At 32.7% G+C, this 22,991-nt stretch overlaps 1 pseudogene; it reads left to right on the plus strand.

The window, feature by feature from the left end:
- Positions 1-1,134: 1,134 nt before the first annotated feature.
- The window catches only part of LOC145564116 (beta-amyrin synthase 1-like), a 41,578-nt pseudogene continuing 19,721 nt past the window's right edge, over positions 1,135-22,991 (plus strand).

Below are 22,991 nucleotides of genomic sequence, written 5' to 3' on the forward strand. Positions count from 1 at the left end.
CATTTACAATACTTTTTTTGGGTGTTTGACCTCAAATCAAATCTTAAGGGCAAATATGTTCCCAAAATCTTAATAGCGCGAGTTAGGCCAGAAAATCGATAATTTTTAATTAAGAGGTGGTGAACTTAACTTTTTGCATTTTGTGGGTAGTTAACTAAAATAAACAAAAAAACGGTAGATTAATTCAAAGTAAATGGAAAATGGTAAAATACACTTAATCCATAAATAATTTTTTATACTCCCTCCGTCCCCAAAACACCTTTTTGGATTGATTTCGCGATTATTAAAAAACTTAAATAAAAAGAAATAAAAACATATTGAAAAGATAAATTTACATAGAGTTTGTAAAAAAGTAGAGAGATAAAATATTAAAAATATATTAAAAAACAAAATTTTATATGGAGAAGTTAATTTTGCACAAATATTGTTGTAAATTAATGGGTATTTTAATATAAATGAGTCGATTATATTGGGACTAAAATTAAGCCAAAAGGGTCGAAATTTTGGAGACGGAAGGAGTAGTATTAAAAATTTAAAGTTGATACTACACGTATATATTATATACGAAGTACTATGTAAGAAACTATTAAAATAAATGATTTTTATGATTTCTATAAATATACTGTACATGTATGCTTCACTAAAATTTATGGAGTACTCTATAATTATCATAGTTTTTATAAATGCATAATTTATTAAAGATATTGATGGTTAAACGTGAAAAATAAATACTATATTACAAGTAAAAAAAATAAAGTAAAAAGTTAAAAAATTATAAAAAAAAAAAAAAAAAAAAAAGAGAGGTTTTTTGTAGTACGTAAGTTATCCGAACTGATACCACCACAATACGTACATCTCAAAGTCAAAACCTTGGAGTAATTAATTAATCTATTTACTCTATCTCCTTTTACACACTTATATATATATATATATATATATATATATATATATATATATATATATATATATATATATATATATATATACACGCGCGTAAGTTTGAGCTGATACCATCACAATACATCTCAAAACCTTGGAATTAATTATTAATGTGTGTACTCTCTTTCCAAATTGAGTTTACACAAAATTAGAGTTAGTCTATGATTACACTTTGAGGCTTGAGCTTATCATATAATGTGGAGGTTGAAAATAGCACAAGGGGCAAATGAGCCATACTTCTACAGTAGCAACAACTTTTTGGGACGCCAAACTTGGGAATTTGATCCCAACTATGGCACCACTGAAGAGAGAGAGAGGAGATTGAAGATATTCGTGGAAACTTTTATGAAAAACGTTTTCAAGTTAAGGCTTGTGGTGATCTTATTTGACGTCATCAGGTTTGATTATCACTAACTATATCCCAAAATTGCAATATTACTAGTATTAGATTTTATTTATTTTTAGTCTAAAGTAGTATGAACTAACAGTTCCTACGTGAGAAAAACTTCAAGCAAACAATACCTCTCAAGTGAAGGTGGATGATGCGGAGGAGATCACACACGAAACCGCCTCAACAACGGTGAAGAGAGCTGCGCGTTACCTTACAGCGTTGCAAGCTGAGGATGGCCATTGGCCTGCTGACACTGCTTTTCCTCAAATTTACATCCCTCTTTTGGTCAGTTTTCCTTCATGATATAATTTTTAAAAGTTCTCAGCATCTAATAGTTTGATTCTGGTTAAACTCTAATAATGTTCGTTCATATTAAGTTTAAAGAATTTTGTTTCAAAAAAAAAAAAAAAAATTACCCTTGCATACACGTACGTAAGTATATAATCAACATACACTACAAGAAAAAAGATCAAAGAGGGCGACATAAATCGGTCAAGGAGGGCGAGTTATAATTTGCCTTTTTAGTTTCTATCAAGGAGGGCGAAATTATAATCGCCCTTTTGTTACAGAGCAAAGAGGGCAAAATTTACTTTTGTCTTCCTATTTCAAAGCAAAAGGGCAAATTTAATTTACAAAGGCTATACTACACACATCTCGTTTTCTTCCCTAGTTCTTCAGTTTTCTCAGTGGTGAATGGTGATTAAAGAACAAGAATTCTAGTGTAGTTGAGTTTTCTAGTGCTTTACAAAGGCTTTGTTGCCCTCACAAGACCATACACATGTACACTTGGATTTTATACCTCCATTATCTGACAAAATAGGATTTTATTGTGCAGTTGTTGTTCATGTACTCATTCAGCTTACCTTTTTTATCTCTTGATTGCTGGCAGGATAGATAGAACTGGAGAAGGATACAAGAAATTGCAAATTCAAGATACACAAGATGAAAGTAAGATAGAAAATTTTGCTGGTAGAAGGAATATAGAAGGAACGTATATTATTAAATTTTAGTACTCTTTGGCTTAGTTATATTTGCTATTTAGGAAAACTTGGTTAATACTTTTGTATATATAATGACAAAATTAGAATTTATGCCTATTAACATCTTTTTTTCTAAATGTAATCCCTCCTAGAATTATTTTTTTAAAACACTAAAAATTGAACAAAGAGGATGACTTTGATTTTGCCCTTTAAAATATGATCAAACAGGGCGAATTTTGAGTAAGGAGGGCAATATGAATTGACTTGTTTGAGTTGTTTACACAGGGCAAAAAAACTTTTCGTCTTGCTTGATTCAATCAAAGAGGGGAAATTTTTTTGCCTTATGTGATATTTATCAAAGAGGGCGAAAATTTTTTATGCCCTTTGCCTAATAGGGCGAAATTTGAACTTAAAAATCGCCCTATTTGATATAATATCCTGTAGTGATATAATCAAATCAACCCTTCATTAGTTAATTCTATAACAAATTTAACTTTATTTTGCTACAGGTATTTTGCTTATACATTACAGGACATCTAAATTCTATTATCTCAGCTCAACACCGAACATAAATTTTTCATAACATAAATTCTATTATGTTAAAGGACCAACTCAACCAAAAGATTAAGCTAATGGTTGAGGTCCAGGAATATTTTTGTACTCTATCACGCCCCCTTACACAAGAGCTCATTGGGCTAGAAGTGTGGATGCAGCATGGCCCTCCTCATACCCCGCGCTTAATATTCCACTTTAAAAGGAGAGGTAGATGAGATTCGAATCCGTGACTTTTGTGTCACACTGGCTCCGATACCATATTAAAGGACCAACTCAACCAAAAACTTAAGTTAATAGTTGAACTCCAGGAATATGTTTTATACTCTATCAATTTATGATCAAACTTATATACTCTCAACCGCGTGTTTGTCAAAGATTTAAAATTATTACGGAATATCGGAAATGTGGAGAAACGAAAAATGTGTGCTCATATACTACCTCTGTTACATATTAGTTGCAACTTTGAAATATTTTATGTCTCACAATAATACCCCAAAGTTGCAACTAATATGTAACTGAAATTATAGCTAGTTTTGATTGTTGTGGTTATGGCAGAATGAAGATGGAGGTTGGGGATTTCATTGTGAAGGACATAGCACAATGTTTTGTACGGTGCTCAATTACATATGTCTGCGGATACTTGGTGTAGGACCTGATGAAGGTGATCACAACGCGTGCCCCAGAGCTCGCAAATGGATCCTTGACCATGGCAGTGCTACACATATTCCTTCATGGGGGAAAACATGGCTTTGTGTAAGTTTTGATAAAATAAAAATGTGTCTTAGAGACCGTGAAAACTGAAAGTATATTATATATCAACATGTTAAAATTTATTATAGTGTAAAGCTAAGCCGTTAATGGAATCTGACTACTTTAGAACTCTAATACCCTATTAAACGAGTTAACAACCAAGATCAAGAATATTAAATTTCTCTTAACTAATATTAAATTCGTGTATTCTTTCAGATACTTGGTCTATACGATTGGTCTGGATGTAATCCAATGCCACCTGAGTTATTGTTTCTTCCAAACTTTCTTCCAATGCATATTTGGTGCACGGTTAATTTCTTTATCTATTTATAATTTCTTGAAATTAGTGAAATTATTACATAACACTGTAAAATTACATGCTTATAAAATTCAACATTCATATGTTATGTTATGGCTGATATTTAGTAAAATTATATTTAAGACTATAATATGATTAAATGTAGGTAAAATGTGGTGCTACATTCGAGTGGTGTTTATGCCAATGTCTGTCTTGTATGGGAAAAGGTTTGTGGGACCAATAACACCACTAATTAACCAACTAAGAAAAGAACTCTACAACGAACTCTTTGACCAAATTAGTTGGAGGAATGCCCGTCATTCTTGTGCTGCGGTAAGATATTCCTATTTTATTTTGTATGAGAAGATAATCCTTTTTTTTTTCGGAGAAGATATCCTATTTTTTATAAATTTTTTATGTGCTTTATTCAATATGCAATAATATGGCATACCTACTCTATAATTATACAACCATTGTATGTTATCCCTATATACAACACTATTAAAAATTTGACACATAATTAAAAGAGGGGAGAAAATTAGAAGTCAAATATAAAATGAATTTAATGGAACTTGGACCTATTATTCTAGCCTATAAAAATATGACAAATAATTGTTGTATATAGGAACCACATACAACAATTGTATGTGTAACCTTTACTGCCGGATAGCCCTAAGGGTTGTGCATAAAAAACAACAATTTCATGTTATTAATGCCCTTTTTCTTGTTTCAATGGAATCTAATTTACTACTTTAGTTACGGCAAGTTTCTGGTGCGGCAGGGTGCCACGTCAGCAAACAAGTAACCCCCAGACAAAGTAACCCCCAGACAAAGTAACCCTTGACTTACTTAGCACTACTAGAAAACAACCCATTTTCGACGGAAAAATTCCGTTGGAAACACCCTGAAATCCGTCGGAAAAGGGGTTTCCGATGGAAATTCCGTCGGAAGTGGTTGTCGGAAAAGGCTTGGTAGAAAAAAACGGTCTCTTCCGACGGAAATTTCTATAATACCCCGTATTTTTGAAACGTATTTTCTAATTAATTAATTAATATTTTCTAAAAAGGGTATTTTAAGTAATTTATTTTACTATTTGAATTTTGGAGCCAAAATGATATTTGAATTTTGGCGCCAAAAATATTTTAAAACTCAATTATTATTTTGGATTTTGGATAAGATTTATTATCCATTTATTTTATTTAAAAATCAGATTATTTATATATATTCCGGATATTTTAATTAAATAAAATTATATTTTATTATTTATTTAAGATGCTCGAAAATTCCTAATTTAATGACTATGATTTTCGGATTTTCTATGTATAGAATATCTGATTTTCTTAGTTATTTTATTTAATGAATAATTGGAATTTTATTAATTAATTATTTTTAACAATAAATATTATTTACACAATCATTTTTAATTCCTTAAAACTAGCAAATTAATTCTCTAAATATCTAAAGGGATGTCCGAAAATATGAGCTTAGGAAAGCTCAAATTTTCGGCCACCATGATGGATTTTTGGGTGATTTATTTTGGTAAATTGTATTTTTAATTATCTCCTTAAAATCTCTTATTTTCCTTAATTTTATTTCTCCATCTCCTAAATATTTTATCATCTTATTTTCCTACCTTATATCTTCCTTGATTATTCCCAAAGTAATTACTTTTTCCATATTATTTTTCATGACAACACACTTTCCTTAAATTAATTATTCTTAGTCACCTTAATATTAAACTTTCCATAATTCTTTAACTCTCTTCTCCAAGTAATTTCCTTAATTCTTTTTACCATAATTCTTCCTACATTTTCCTAGCATAATTCTTTCATTTATGAGCCTATAAATCCCCCCTCATACCTCTCATATTCTTCACACCAAAACCCAATTCTCTTCTTCTCTCTTATTCTTCTCTTCCCTAAACCTTTTCATACTTTTCTTTCTACTCTTTTCATACATAATCAGCCCGTACACATTGGAAGCCAATTTTTGGGCACTTCTGGTCGGTTTTTGGGTTTTGATGTTTCATGGAAGATTGTTCCTCTCGAAAAATCCTTGAGATTAGGCTTAAGAATCGCCCTATTCGGAGTTATATTGAAGGTGTTATGGCCTCTGCAAGTTCTGCCTATTCTTTCCAACGAAAATTCAATTCTATTTAATCCTATTCTTTTATCTTCTTCATGGTTAGTTTTTTAAAGTACAAATACCTATTTCAAAGCTATAATTTTATATTAAAGTATTATTTTAAAGGAAATTTTGTGAAAAACTACCTATTATAGTCCAGAATTTGCGAGAAACTACCTATTAAAAAAATGTTGTAATTGACTACCTAATCTTTGAAAAATGTGTAATTTACTACCTTAGGCCGGAATATGAAGTTTGAACAAAATTGTCCGGGGATTTAGGGTTTTTAGTTTTTAAAAAGGCGGAAAATCCCATATATTTCGACGGATTTTTATTCCGTCGTTAATTTCCGACGGATTTACGACAGAATAAAAATCCGTCGGAATTTCCGAGTTTTCCGACGAAATTATGTGTCCGTCGGAACCAGTCTGTCGGAAATAGGCCTATTTTCTAGTAGTGTAGTAACTCCTGACCAAGTAACCCCTCACCGACCTAGTAACCCCCGACATAGTATCCTCTGACAGACCTAGTAACCCCTAATAACCCCAAGTAACCCCTAACTGACCTAGTAACCCCTAACCGACCTAGTAACCCCTGACCGACCAAGTAACCCCTGACCAACTTAGTAACCCTGGACCAAGTTACCTCTCCAACCTAGTAACCCCCGACCTAGTAACCCCTAGTGACACCAAAACCACACCCACACCACGAAAGCACAAACACAAAACAACCGAAAAGAAAAAATTAAAAATCGTTAAAAAAAATTAAATGAACAATTACCTTAAAATTTAATAATGGCTTCAAATTTCACCTCGAATATGGTTAAAAAGGCCAAATTTGACCATGAAAACTCTAGAAAATCTAGAGTTTTCATGGCTGAATTTGGCCTTAAAAACCTCTAGCTTGTTTTTCGGCGACGGATTACGAGGAGCTCCCTCCACCGCTACCACTACTGCACCAAATAACTTGTTTGGGTGGGCTAACTGGAGAAGAAGAAAAAGAGGAGAGAGAAAGAGGAGAGAGAGAAGAGAGCATGGAGCTCGGTGAAGGGGTGGGTTTGGGTGGGCTAACTAGAGAAAGAGGAGAGAGAAACAGGAGAGAGAAAAGAGAGAGATGAAAAATTAAAAAAAAAACATAAAAAATATTGTGGTTGGCCGCACCGTGCTGCCAGCCGCATAAGAAACTTTGTACTTTAGTTATAGTTATAGATATAGTTAGTTATAGAATTATGTGTTAAAGTCAATTTGATGCAATATAACGTAACTTTTTTTTTAAAAAAAAAAATTCGTATTATAGATTAAAGGAAAAATTGTAAATAACCACCCCTCAAATCACCTAAATTTGATTTTACCACCCCTTTATTTCTTTATTTTAAATAACCACCCCTAAAATTAAAAACATTAGAAATCAACAACTTTTAGCATTAGTCTGATCATGTTTTCGACTATTAATAAGCTAATTTTTAAAGGTTCTTCTTCCTTCTTTAGTGTACATTCTTCGCTTTTTGTCCTAATTGAATTAAAAATTGGCTAAAAGTGGTGATTTTTTTTTTTTTTATAATGTTTTTCACTTTTAGAGGTGGTCATTTAAAATAAAGAAAAAAAGGGTGGTAAAATTAGTTTTGGGTGATTTGAGGGGTGGTTATTTACTATTTTTCCTAAATTAAATCCATGTGATTGTAATTTATCAGAAAGAAAAAAAAAGCGCAGATAATTTAATATTAGTAATAAGAATCTTTAATTTCAATTATAATGTATACATTAACTATATACGGAGTATAATTTTATTGACTTAAATAAGTTGTCAATCAATATGATATAAAAAAATAATAATAATAAAGTTAGAATATACTTATTTTTGGTAAATGGTTTTTGAAAGGAAAAAACGACACAAGGAAGTGATATGTGTTATTCTCGGTGTCTGTTTTAGTATTATGTTATTGATGATTATTGATTGATTGTTAATAAAAACATAAGGTTGGAGAAGAACCCTACTGAACACGAACGCCCTTTATTGTTCACTTTTCATTTATGTTTAGTTTAATGCAAACATCTAAGTCCTTTATATTGGTGATTCAAGATTACGATAATTATATGAGATCTTGTTATATTTGTCTTAATTTATTAAATTTAACTATTGGTTGAATTATTCATTGTCAAGATTGAAAATAAAATAATTGCCATTATATAAACAGAGAAGTAAAAATTTAATTGCACGTATAAATTGATTGTTTAACTAAATGATGATGATTATACAACAGGAAGATCTCTTTTACTCTCACCCTTTGATTCAAGATTTGATTTGGGACACTCTTCGATATTTTGTGGAGCCTTTCCTTAATCGATGGCCGCTAAACCAGTTATTCCGAAAGAAAGCTTTGGAGGGTACTATGAAGCACATACATTACAAAGACGAAAACAGTCCTTACATAACACTTGCATGTGTGGAAAAGGTACTCTTTCCGTCCCATAATATAGTTTTTGTTTTCCTATTTTAGAGAATTAAAATAATGTTCCTGTTTCTATTTTTGGATAGTATGTAAAGATCATCATACCCTCACTTTTTTAACTTTATTCATTATTCTTCCTAATATATCCTTGAATGTTGCACATGTATTTTACTTTTTTCCACTTTCTCTCTCTAACTTTTGTCTATGATTGTACTTTTCACTTTTAATAATGTACTTTATCTACTTTGTCCTTCTATTTATTAAATACCGTGAAAGAACACAAACAAAAACTATATTATTAGACGGAGGGAGTAATACTTAAGAAATTTGCTATTGTAAAAGTGTCAATTCGGATCATCATATGCTAAGTTTGTTTAGGTCCGGTCTAGTTAGGTGGAGTTAGTATGAGTTTGTTGTACCTATGCAGATCAGATTTGTACGAGTGTAGGGTTAAGTTTTTAAAACCTGATCATCTCCAAGCTAAATATTTTCTCTGTTCTTTTTTATTTGACATGCTCTTTTTATTACATTTTTTTTAAATCACTGTTCAAGTTTAATGATTAATAACCGATCTATAAATATCAATAAGAAAAAAAATTAAAAAATTTAATATTATATTTAAAATAAGCAATAAAAGGAATCAAACAAGATCTCATATGATTGTGTTTTATGATAGTTATAAGTCACAATAGTTGGTCAAAATAAAATTTGTAAATATTATCAAAAGCCAAAATATATCAACTAATAAAAGTTAGAAAATATTTCGTTTTTTGATTTTTCAGTCTATAGAAAGATGCTTATAATAGATTTTAGAAAAGCAACATAGATAACTAGATTAGGTCCCGTGCCATGCACGGTAACTTTAATTGTTTATTATTAGTTTAATTACTGCATAGTATTAATTAAAATAATAATATTTTTGTTTAGTGTGTATAAATGAAATATAAATACCAAATAGTTAGGGAAATATTATTGCATAGTATTAAATATTCTCTAAGAACCTTTGGCCAAAAAAAAACTGCCAGGAAATTTTTAAAAAGAAGATGATACATGCATGTCATTCGTGGTTTCACCTTTAATATAGTATAATATAATATATAGTTATAGTTATAGATTTATGAGTTAAAGTCAATTTGATGCAATATAACCTAAATATTTTTTTTTTCGTACTATAAATTAAATCCATTTGATTATAATATATTATAAAAAAATCATTTTAAGCAAATAATGTTTATATTACTAATAAGAATCTTTAATTTCTATTATAATATATAAATTAAATATATATAACTTTATTATCTTAAATAAGCTGTCAATCAAAAAGATATAAAAAGAAAAATCAAGTTAGAATATGTTTATTTCAGAAAAGTGGTTTTTGGAGGGAAAAAACGACGCCAGGAAGTGACGTGTCATTCCCGGTGTCTGTTTTAGTATTATGTTATTGATATTCAATATCAATTACCCCCGTCGTATTTATTAGTATCGACTCATGCATATTCTTATCTATAGCATGAGCAATCCCAAAGAGGAAAAAAAAAAAGAAATTTCTTTATTTCTTTTAATTAAATTGCATGTATTTTGTTTTTTTTTATAGGAAAAGCATACAAGCTTAAAGTTAGGTCATGTTTAGTTCACCTTATTATAAATCTAACATGCTAATAAGATCACACTTGATACAATTTTTCTTTATAGATTAGTATACATATAAGGTTAAAATTTGGTTAAATCAGATTAGATCAAGAAAAATAAATTCAGATAAAACCATATCAGAAAAATAAGTTCAAATCAAATTAGATAGACAAATATATTAGGTGAACTAAACAAGACTTTAGTATAGTCTTCTTTCAAAACTATACCCTAACTTATCAGAATAAATAAAAATATAAATTTATTATCTGTAGATAGATTGTTATAACGATAAATCTGGGTGATCTTGCATAAAATGACCTATAGAGATACAACATAGTCTAGTGTACTACCTAATATAATAATTTCTATACAGGTGTTGTGCATGTTAGCATGTTGGGTGGAAAATCCTGAAGGAGATCATTTCAAGAAACATCTTGCTCGAATCCCCGATTATATCTGGATATCTGAGGATGGATTAAAAGTACAGGGTATTGGAAGCCAACAATGGGATTGTGGTTTGTCTGTCCAAGCATTATTAGCTTCAAATCTTGGTCTTAACGAAATTGGACCTGCTTTAAACAAAGCTCACTTCTACATCAAAGAATCACAGGTCACATTTTCTTAAAAAATTTGTTGGTGACTAATGATCTATTTTGTTCACTTTATCTTTATTTTTTTTATTTTTTTTTATAGTAAAATCAAACTATGAATAAAAAGTCATATGACGTTTATAAAAAAACAAATATTCAATTTTAATTAACTAATACTTGATATTTATATCGAATCAAATAAAGATTTCCTTCACATATAATAAACTACAATCATCAAGTAGATCTGACCTATGAAACATATCTTCTATTTACATCGCTAGAATATACTACTTTCTTAGAGGGAGTCTAATGATTCGTTGTTTATTAGTGTTGAGTTAGCCCTAAGGATGTTTTCATTTGATTCATCTTACTGCATTAAAGAAATTGATAATTTTTCAATCCTAAATAATTATTCACCGCCGACAAATTCCTCAATAGAGAAAAGATCTGTTGACCCTTATGAGGTTTTGATGATGATACTAAGAATTGAGCAAACTTCCTTTTAATAAGGATTTTCTAGTGTTGTGATGTTGGCAGGTTCAGTAAGCGTAGAGGGCTGAAGTAGGAACTGGAACAAAGGAACTTTGGAAGATCCATGAGGACAAGTAAAGAACAGAAGAAGAGTTCCAGCAATGGAACTTCCCGAAGTTTCTCAACAGGAACTTCAAACGGGTTGTAACGACCTGGTTCTGGTGTAATGCTGGGGCAAGCTTCAATAATCAAGGATCAACACAAAGATCAAGATATCAACCGAAGAAGATGGACTTCATAACTTATAGTTGTGTAAAAGATAAGTTTGTTTTCGTAGGATGATGTAAACATATAAATGATTGATATGCCTGGAACTTATTAGAAATCAGATAAAGCTTGGCAAACTAACTAATTCGTAAAAGATAATTATGAATTTTATCAAAAGTACTTAATGGATTTTATCTTATAAAATCTGGTTTAACCTGGTTTTATCTTTTTTTATAAAATCTTATCTTTTAACAAAAACGAATTTGATAAAATTTGGTTTTTATAAAAGCGAATTTAAATCTGTTTGGATTCGGTTTTAAAGTAGATAAGATCAGATTTGTGTTTGATCTATCTTGTTTGCGAAAACCCTAGTTTGAGAAGCTGAGGAACTCCTATAAATATAGAAGTATTTCAGCTTAGCAAAGTGAGAGTTTTAAGCGTGAAAACCACTTAGTGCTTAAGAGTAAGTTTGCCAAAGGTTTAAGCTTTATCATTTTGATTTCGGGTTTCATGTGTAACTTTCCATTTATGTGTTAGAGTGTGTCTTTGAGTTGTAATTGGTTTTGGGGTGAGATTGTGGATTCTCTTAAATTCACACAAGTGTATGAGTTTGAATTCTCTAAAATTCGAGTGGTAGTTAGTCACCCCGAGTCTGTCTTGGGTTGCAAGTGGGAAAAAGGAACCTGAGTGTGTCTTAGGTCGAGAAAGGAACCTGAGTGTGTCTTGGGTCGAAAAAGGTGCCTGAGTTTGTCTTAGGTCTGATAGGATAGGTTCCTGTCAATCAGCAAGTGTCTTAAGAGGAACTTGCGAAGCAAAGGTCTGTGTAATAGGTTGTACTAGGAGAGTTGCCTATTATAGTGGAATTTGTTTATAAGTCCCAATAGGGCCGAGGTTTTACTTCCAGTTAGGCACTGGATGGTTTCCTCGTAAACTTGCTGTGTGCTTAAGTTTTCTTTATATTTTTATTGTTTATTTCCGCTTAAGTTCCGCGATTGGAACCTACTACTATTCACCCCCCCCCTCTCGTAGTAGTTCATCTAAACTAACAAGATCCTCCTAGAGAATCGAGGAAGAAAAATGATCAAGTTATAAACCTTACAAAAACAAAAGCAAAGACGAAAAAAATAAAGTAAAATTTAGGCTTTCTATTGGTAAATACTAATGGAAGCATTTTCAAAATTTAGGGTGTTCAAACTTCAAAGTGATGCCCAATGTCCAATACCAAAAACTAATACTGCTTCTGTATTTAACTAATTGAAACATTTTTTTTTTTTGCATGTAAAACTTTGATTGATAATATTTTTAATTATTAATAAGTAAAAATTATAACAACAAATACTGAATATTAATAAACTATTCATTGAAACGATTCAAAAAAGTACCCAAAAAACTATATTTATTCTTAAGTATAAATCAAAAATATTAGTTAAAGTGAATTAAATGAATAATACAAAAGTCAAAATGGTTCACTTATTTAAACACAGAGAAAGCGAGTAAATATACTTTTTTTTTTTTTAGTGTGCTTGCACTTTAAAATTTGTAGTGTGATTTAGGTATTTGTCCAAACTACAGTGGCAATTTAGGTGTGGAATTTTGAAAAATGAAGAAACTAAACCACACCATAATTTAAGCCACAATTAAGAATCTAGATTAGCAAATTGTTTTTGCCCACATATCTATCAAATGTTTATATTCCTCACTAAATGAAAAGAAATTTTAAAAATTGATTGTATTATTACTAGTTTTGCTTTCAAGCGATGACTTGCCTTGTTGATAAAATTTAAGGATAAATTTTTTGACTTGAGTGTTAAATTGTATCACATACGGAATAATCATCACTTTTGATAATGTAGGATATTTAGATATACGATTTTATTTATTTATACAATTTTGTACTTTTTATAGCTATATTAGTTTATAGAAAGATTAAATTGTAACTATCAATAGAGATCTTTATTAGACAAATATATTTAAATCAAATTCATTGTAATAGATGTAGTTATTTAATTTATTCTTGCGCTAATTTTTATTTTTATGGATTTTAAGCTGGTAATACTCGTAGTGTTGTTCGGACATTACATAATTATGACTCATATAAAGTTGATAATTACATTCATTATTCTATTATATTTAGGATTTTAAACTACATGTATTAGTATTTTATTATGTTTAGTATTTAAAAATCTTTACAAATTTTAGAAAGCTAGACAAATATTTTTTTTTATTTTTTTTCATATCTGTTAGATTGAAATAAAGTACTCATAGTTGGTAGAATATATCATAAATATCTTGTTTTAAAGCATTTTTTAAAACAATTTTATGATGCAAAAATTACAATTTACGGAGTGTAAGATGTGTATTATTGAATAATATAAATTATAGTATGTATGTGAAAGATTAAAAGTTTATCGAAATTAAAACTCTAAATCAATTTTTTATACTAAACAAATTTATCCGATATCGCTTACATGGAATCTAATGTGGCATGTTTATGCATAATTTTTGCTTATATGGTGTGAGACTTGGCGAAAATTGAAATGCCAAGTTTTCACGTCTCATGGCTTGACTAAAGGATTGAAATAAAATACTCATAATTGGTTAAAATATATCTTAAATGGATCTTATTTTAAAGAATTTTTTTAAATGAATATTATGATGCAAAAATTAAATTATAATTTTATAAGATGTGTATTGAAAAAAAAAAATTATTAATGTACGTGAAAGATTAAAATCTTATCGAAGTTAAACTCTAAAATTACTTTTTATCCCAAACAAATCTATCGGATATTGTTTATATATATGGCTTTTAACGTGACATGTTTATGCAAAATTGTTGCTTATATGGGGCGACACTTAGCGAAAAATTATAATGTCAAGTAGTGTCGATGTCTCGTGGTCTAACTGTGGGATTCAGCTTTATATATTAGTGATATGTATATGATATGATGTGGTTAAACCACAAATCACATTGCATAATGTGACTTGTTGAAACCCCCCCCCCCCAATGTGGTTAAAAGTGCTTCCTTTAGTTTTTATATAATAGCAATGCACCTTTTTGACACGCTATTTGTGAAAATGATTAAATTAGTTAAACGAACAAAATGAAATAAGAAAATTAGCCATAACAACATACCAATTTCTTCTTATCGTTGGTAAAATTTTGTCAATTATTAGTTTATCCATTTACTTAGTCTAATATACACGTGCGTAAGTATTGTGGTGCAAGTAAATAAAAATGGGTGAAGTATATATATTGATGCAAAAAAAGTTTTATTAATGGTACTCATACAAAATGTGTATTGGCAAGTGTGAAAACCAAGAAGTTAGGACATAAAACTAAAAGAAGAAGCATGTACTAAGTAATCTTATGATGTATGTAGATAAAGGAAAATCCATCAGGTCACTTCAAGAGTATGTATCGACACATCTCAAAGGAAGCCTGGGCATTCTCTGATAGAGATCATGGTTGTTGGTTGGCAAGTTTCTGATTGCACAGCTGATGCCCTCAAGGTAGACCTTTATCTATTCAATAATGTAATTGTACATTTTTAAATTGTTAATTATATCATTTCCTCTAATTTTTTACTTGTATTTGTTATATCAAGTGTTGCTTAATCTTATCGACGATGCCTCCTGAAATTGTTGGAGAAAAGATGGACACTAAACATATTTTTGATTCCGTCAATTTCTTGCTTTCTTTACAGGTACTATCTTCAATTCATTTTCTAGGTCGATATTTTTTTTTTTTTTGGAAATATTTTCTACATCGATATTAATAGTATAATATAGTGTTTTAGTTGAATTATTTTAATATCCGAACAAAATATCATAGATTCATAGTATACTCACTTTATGCGAGTGAGGGATAGCTCAAGTAAGTACATTCAGTTTAACTTATACTTTGTACAAAATGAGCAACTACATATTGCACATTTTACACTTTTTTTGCCTACACAGAATTATATGAGCAAATTTAATTGTTAAATAATGCTTAATAAGAACTAAACTAATATCCCGTCAAAAAATAAAAATAAAAAAAGAACTAAACTAATATACTCATTTGTGCAAATGAGCAAAATTGACTTGTTCATCCACACAAATGAACAAATTAGGCAACCAGTTATACCTTATAAGGTATTGTAGACATCGTTCGAAGCTCGCCTACGTTAAGCATGTGTGAATATGCTTGACACTTTTAGGAAGTGGGAATAAACATATATGATTAGGAACAACGATAGTATGGAGCTGCCAACAAGTTTTTAAGGAACTCGTAAACCGTTCACGGATCATAAAAGGCAACCACGATAAGGGACAACGAAAGGCAATAACGATTGACCCGTGAAGGTCATACCTTATTCATAATCCATGAGATTACTAACTTCATATGGTTCGGAACCACGAAAGGAGGATCGGGGATGATGGTACAAGTGAGTCATGGAGTCACATTCGCCCGTATTGGCCTCTACTCGATTCTTATAGTGAAAAGTGATTCCTGCGATCTCAAAGGCATACAAACAAAGATTCAATTCGCTCCAAACTATTATTATGCTAAATTGGTTGAATATTAATGCAACACATAATTCTAAAATATTAGTGATCACTTTAATTAATAACAAGATTAAAAAGGAACCTAAATCGGTCGTCCAAGTTATCTTATTAGGCGTGATTTTCAATTCATATTCCCTTTAAACATTCAATATGGTGATCAATAAATATATAATAGAATTAGCATTAACATTGGAAGCAATTTAACAATAAATTGTTAGTCAAATCAAATACTTCCTCTGTTTTTTTTTAGTTGACACCCTTCTATTATCACGCTTGCCAACGTATGTTTTTAACAATCAATATCTCTAATTATCAAAATTTAAAAATTATAAAAATTGGATATTAATAAAATATATATCGAGGTGATTCAAATAAGATCCCTCATGACTATGTTTTATTGTATCTATAATTTACAAAAGCAAGTCAAAGTGTAGTGTGTGAATAGTGTAAAAGTCAAACGGTGTCACCTAAAAAAACCGGAGGAAGTATAAATTAACCTAATCATGATACTAGCAATATAAAAATAAAATAAGTAATTAAAATAATTAATTACTCACATTATGCGCGTTCCTTAAAATTGCTACATCATGAATAAATTTTTAGTAACTTCAATAAAATATAAATCAAATTAAAATTAAATTAAATTAAAAGTAGAGTTGATTTGATCCAAACCCTCAGTTAATTATACCTTTCATGCCTTGGTTTAAGAATGGAACCTCGAGTATTGTATGAACTCCTTGGAGTGCTTAAGGAAGGAATGTTGTAGTTAGGAATATAGGTTTAAGGCTTAGAATATGAGAGAGAGAGAGAGAGAGAGAGAGAAGTGAATGATTTTTGGTGTAGAAGATAGAGGAAGAGAGAATGATTTTGTGCTCCGAAACTGCAAAAATCAGATCTATATTTATAGAGGAAATGAGCAGAGGGAACACACGGAAACATAAAAAGAAAAAACCCTAATTTAGGGCACCATGACACGGCATGGACAAAAAGTGTCGTGACACGGTATAGATTACCGCGTCACGGTGCAATAGCTTCCCTAAAATGATAAAACGCGTGCAGGTTTTACGCTGATAAAACACAGAAAATTCCCATGATGCGGCATGGGTAACGTGGCGTGGCATGTGGCGCCGTGTCATGGTACACTACTTTTCCCGAAATGCGTCCAAATTCATAAACGTGAGAGAAAAAAGCAAAAAATACACGAAAAAAGCACCGTGACACGGTGTAGAGTACCGTGTCGCGACAATATGCAACGTGCCACATCATCTTTTGTCGTGACGCGGCATTTTAGCTGCTGCGCTGTAATTCCAGTTTCTTACGCGTTATTAAAACTACGATAAATTTTGATCCGTAACTCGAAATAAGGCATATAATACATCATTGGAAATATTATCAAGTTTACTTTCCAACCCAGTTGGAATCAAGTCAAAATCATTTTTAGATTTTAATATGTGGTCGTTTTAGTGAAAGGGTGTCGGTTTTGGGCCGAGTTTAGTACTTTGCTCATATCTTCTTCGTTTTAAATCGGAATTGGACTTATGATATATTTTTGGAAAGTGTATTCTAAGACCTATAAAAACAAATAATAATTGGATCAAATTTATAGGGCCACAAAATCAGTTTCTCTCAGTTTTGTGATGTGGACACAAAAAGTGAAAAGTAAGTTATGGTTTAGGGAAATGAGCTAGGAATTGGATTAGTTTATGAAATGTATTGAATGGAAATATGGATTAAGCACTCCAAAGGTTAAATACTCAACCCAACTAATAATATCGGTAAAAGGTTGTTCATCATCGGGTTTAGTTTTGGGGAGACATTTTTAGGTGTCTTCAGAAGCCCCACTTTGACTGAGTTTGTAGAAACTTCAATTTCGAAAACGATAGTCAAAGTAGTCAATTGGGACGGATATTGATTTAAGACGTTCTGCGATCCTAAATCACTCTGTATACGCCGATACCTGTAGAAAAATGTTAGTTCCACAGATAAAAGAGTAAAGAGATAGAATGCTTATCTAACACCAGTGTATTAGTGACAAATATGGTCAATAGTATCTGACACCAGTGTATCGGTGACAAATGAGTTTGGTAGCTTTCTATGCTTGAATAAATCTACTGGATGAAGTTTGTCGAGATACTTTCCATGCTTGAGGAAAGTCGACATATGATATAATCGCTGACTTCTTCGCCTTGAGAGGTGGCAACGATCGACAATTTTTCATGCTTGAGGAAAAACTTGTCTAATGATGAGATTGCAAGTCTCTATGTATTGAGAACCTTGCGCCGTGAATCATCTTCGCTTGGGAGATGATCGTTAAAAATGATGATGGTTCGATTGTCCCCGAACGTGGGCTGTAGATGGTTCGATTAACCCCGAACGTGGGCTGTAGATCGTTCGATTGTCCCCGAACGTGGGATATAGATGGTTTGATTGTCCCCAAACATGGGCTATAGATGGTTCGCTTGTCCCCGAACGTGGGATGTAGATGGGTCGCTTGTCCCCGAACGTGGGTTGTAGATGGTTCGCTTGTCCCCGAACGTGGGCTGTAAATGAGACCTGCAAAATGCAATTTGCCAAGGGACACGCATATACTATGATTGACTTGACCAACTGACTTGACCAAGCTTGACTTGACATGACATGACATGTGTATGACTTGTGATTGTGTGTGTATGTGTATGATTTGAGTGTGTGTGCAGACACAAGCAAACGAAGATGCAAAAGCAAAAATTTTCCGTCATTTTTGTCATGAGTGGAGGGTACGAACTTTCTCCCGAAAAAGAAAGACGTGAAAAAAAGTTTTGTTTTTGACTTTCCCTCGATGAAAAATTTTTGAAAAAGTTTTTGAACTTCCTCAAAAGAAAAGATATGAAAAAGGGAAGAAGTTTTGAACTTCCTTACTAAGAAAGACAAACTGAATCGTATGGATTGAATTGCTTGTCTTAAAAATAATGTATGTATGATGCATGTTCTTAGGCCAGGAGGCTAAGGACAATTACATCATGTGACACGAGAAATGAATGAACTTAGGTCATGGAGCTAAGCATCATATGTGGTGTAAAGAAACGATCTTGAACGTCACTTAGGTCTGGAAGCTAAGCACGTATATAGATGAAGTGATTATTGCATAATGAACATTGCTTAGGTCAAGGAGCTAAGCACGATATGCTTTGTATGATTACAAATCATTGATATATAACTGTACTAAGCACATTATGCGATGCGTGAAATAATGAACATTGCTCAGGTTAGGAAGCTAAGCAAGTATACAATGTTTCTTCTAATGAATGTTGTCTTGAAAGATGATGAAGCATGCGCGGTAGGGAAACAAGATTTCATGATAAAGGGTTTCTAAGGGAAAGATGATATGACTATGTATGTGTGAAAGAAGTGTGTAAAAGTGATAGTAAGGTGAGGCTGCAAAGGCTATGGTGAGGGAAATAGATGTGAGAAGAGTCGAGATGGTAACTCTTTAGGCTATATAGGCTAGATGGTGTGGTTCAAGCCCCCAAGCCTAGCTCTAAATGGGTAGGGATAAGCATTGGATATTCTTTGACTTGATCATGCATGGATGTGGCCGCACCTCGATGTGAGGTTGCCTACGTATCCGTTAGGAATCAGGCCGAACGTAGCTCTAACCGAACTTTGCACAAGTTTCAGGGGTTGTAATGTGGTTAACTTGATGGTTTAAGGAAGAAAAGGGTAAAAGCCTCAAGACCCGAGAGAAGCCCTAAGATATGAAATTGTGTATTGGACTTTGCAAGTTTTATTTTTCATATATATTTTTGTTTTGAATTTCTTTTCTTTTTTGTTTTTTTCATTCATTTGAATCAATGTAGGCAATCTTGGATAATACGGTCCATCACTCACTTAGCATTCATGTTTCTCAGGCACGGTACCAAGCACTCGATGAGAGACGCAATTCGAGACGTGTTTGTATCCAAGACATTGGAACACTTGCCTTTAAACATTGTTTTTATTTACTTAGTCTCTTTTTTTTTTATTTGAACTTGATTTCTGAATGTTACACAACTTGCACACCTTCCCATCCCAGGGTTAGGTGAATGTGGGTTGAAGATATGAAGGTCAAACGTTAGACGAGGCTCAAAATGGTTTGTGTCAAGAAATGGAGTGTGTGTTTGAATGATTAGTGGAAAAAATGGGTTGCAAAGGTGCCTCAAATCATTGGTGTACCTTGTGTTCGGTTCGAAAATTGTTTTTTTTTTTTTTTTGGTGAAAATGATCGAGATGTAAAGAATACTCAATTTATTGATGAAAATGGTGAATAAGCTAACAAAATTATCAAATTACAGAAATGGAAATCTATGCTAGACTTGAATTGGGGAAAGGGAAACTAATAAAAAGAAGAAATCATGAAATATCGCGCGAAGGGTTCGTCGTGCGCCTTGTCTTCATTGCTGCTTGTCACTTCTTACCACTTGGAGGGACGGGAAGTTTGTTGCCATCTACTAAGTCTTAAATGACGTCCTTCAAATTCCAATATTGTTCGGTAGAGTGACCCCTTCCTTAATGGTACTTGCAATGGGCATTGAGATTTCATTTGGTGCTCTTTTCTTCAGGTTTTAGCTCTGAAAATGGCCCAATATGTGTGATCAAGCCTTGACCGTAAAGGCGATCAAAGGCCGCGTCATAAATCATTCCTAAAGGAGTGTAACTTCTCCTTTTCTTGGGCAATGGAGCATCAAGAGCTAACACTTCATTGAGATCGACTTGTCTTATATTGTTGGTAGTATTTTCGTGCTTAGAAGACGAAGAAGAAGGAAAGTCGTCCAAGTGTTGTTATTTTTACTACCAGCAGTCTTTATTAGCTCGTCCTCAATGTCGATGTTGATGTCATATACAGCTTCGAAAGTGTTTAGTGGAAGAAATTTGAGATGTTCCCTATGCTTGTGAGTCAGATTTTGGATGAAGAGGCGAACCATCTCTCTTTCTTTGGGAGGATCTACCAAGAGTGCGTCCGTTTCCCTCCACCTATTCAGATAAGCGGTGAAGCCTTCATTTTCTTTCTGTTTAAGAATGGAGAGTTCACGTTCAGAAGTTCTGGTTTGAATGTTACACTTGTAACGATTCATGAAACTGTCGGTCACATCTTGCCAAGTTACATTATGCTTGGCATCTAGAGAATAAAACCATTGTTGGCAAGCATGCTCTAAGGAGAGAGGGAACACCGTAGGGAAGAGTGTTACGTCCAATCCCTTGAGAGCCATGGTTGCAGAGAACGCCTTCAAATGGAACATTGGATTGTCAGTAGGCTTGAACTTTGGAATATCAGCAGTGGAGAACTTTTCAGGGAGCCTCTCCTTCATATCCATAGGAGTAGGAGGTTGTTCCACATAGATGAAATCCTCAGAAATCTTGCTCATCTATTCTTTCAATTTGCCAAGGGTAGCAACAGTGACCTTGTTTTGTTCCATGGTAGTGACCCTAGTGGTAAGGGTTTGTATCATGGCAGACATCGCCTTGATGGATTTGTTGATTTTCTCAATATCTTCCTTAGTGGCCATTGGAATGAACTGAAAGTAGTTTAAAGGTGATAAGTAATGTGGAGATGGCGAAGTTCTCTTTGAACGCCTCTTAGATTTAAGAGTTTGTTGTGGTAATGACTCGAACCATATTAATCTACCCCTGCTCCTTGACCAAGTACTGTGAAATAAAACAATTCACTTAATTGTTTGACTCATTGCTTTAGATAGGAAAGGAAGGGGAAAAAATAGACATTTGAAAACAGGTGAGAAAAACTCCACTCATTTTTTTTTTTTATTATGACAAAAAAAAGGAGTGCATGAACCTAGTATACGATCATAAACGACATGGTGCACGACTCGAGTCGGAGCATAAAGAAAGTTTGTGGACTATACTTGACTCGTGAGTGTTTAAGTGATATTATAAGACTCGTGGTATGATCGTATGGCTAGACATGTGAACAGTAACCAAAATGACTAAAGCGAGGACCAAATTAGCACGGAAGTCTAAAAAAAGCTGACTGGACTTATTCCCTGGGCACCATGACACGGCGAACTGTACCGTGTCGTGGTACAACCTGCCGTGACACGGCACTGATTGCCGTGACGCGGCACTGATTACCGTGACGCGGCATTTCTGCCGTGGCGAGATGATCAGTTCTAGGTGTTTTTGTGTTTTTTTTGTATTTTAGTGTTTGCGCTAATTACTAGGTGAGTACGTTCCATTGGCATTAGTTAGTCATAAAATAAACTACCATAGATAAAGAAAACTCGTTATGGTTTAGATCAAAACGATCACACATAGGAACCGTAGGCACAATGATGCAAAGAAGAGTTCGCAACCTAAGGTCAAGTTCTATGTTCCACTATGGTCAAGTTTATTTGGTGTCAAAAGGGTACCATGGTTAAGAGTTTGGACGCGTTAGCAAGGCAGCCTCCCTTGAGAGTGTATGCAACCGGGCGGCTCCGCAAGTTCGTAATTAAATCAAACTCGAGTCCATGCTTTGGGTAAATTTAATAACTTGAATGAACCCTTATTGGCATGAGCGTTTTTGGATCGATAGAGCTTAAATTTCCCGGGGCTAAGACGTATGTAGAACACACACGTTTTTTGTTTCAGAAAAATCAAAGGAAGCTGACTGTGATATAAAAAATAAAGCCATTGGAAAGATTTCAGGACTGTCGCGACATGGCAGGAAGCACCGTGTCACGATACAAAACGCCGCGTCACGGCATTCTGCACTGGGGGGGTTTCTGTTTTCTTCGTACCCAATCAGGTTATTCAATTTTTCCTACGGGCAAACCTAAAAACGACGTTAAAACGTCTATGTAAATGCAAAAATGCCAATTTAATCACAGGAATACGGTTCAAGAATCTTTTAAGTCTCATCCACTCATCTTAGTTAAATACCGATCACTCAAATCGATAAATAACCAAGAATCCTCCCCAGTGGAGTCGCCAAATTATAGACGTCATTCGAAGCGCACCTACGTTAAGCATGTGTGAATATGCTTGGCAC

Source organism: Chenopodium album, chromosome 10 (genome assembly GCF_948465745.1).
Source record: "Chenopodium album chromosome 10, dcCheAlbu1.1, whole genome shotgun sequence".
Taxonomy (NCBI): Eukaryota; Viridiplantae; Streptophyta; class Magnoliopsida; order Caryophyllales; family Amaranthaceae; genus Chenopodium; species Chenopodium album.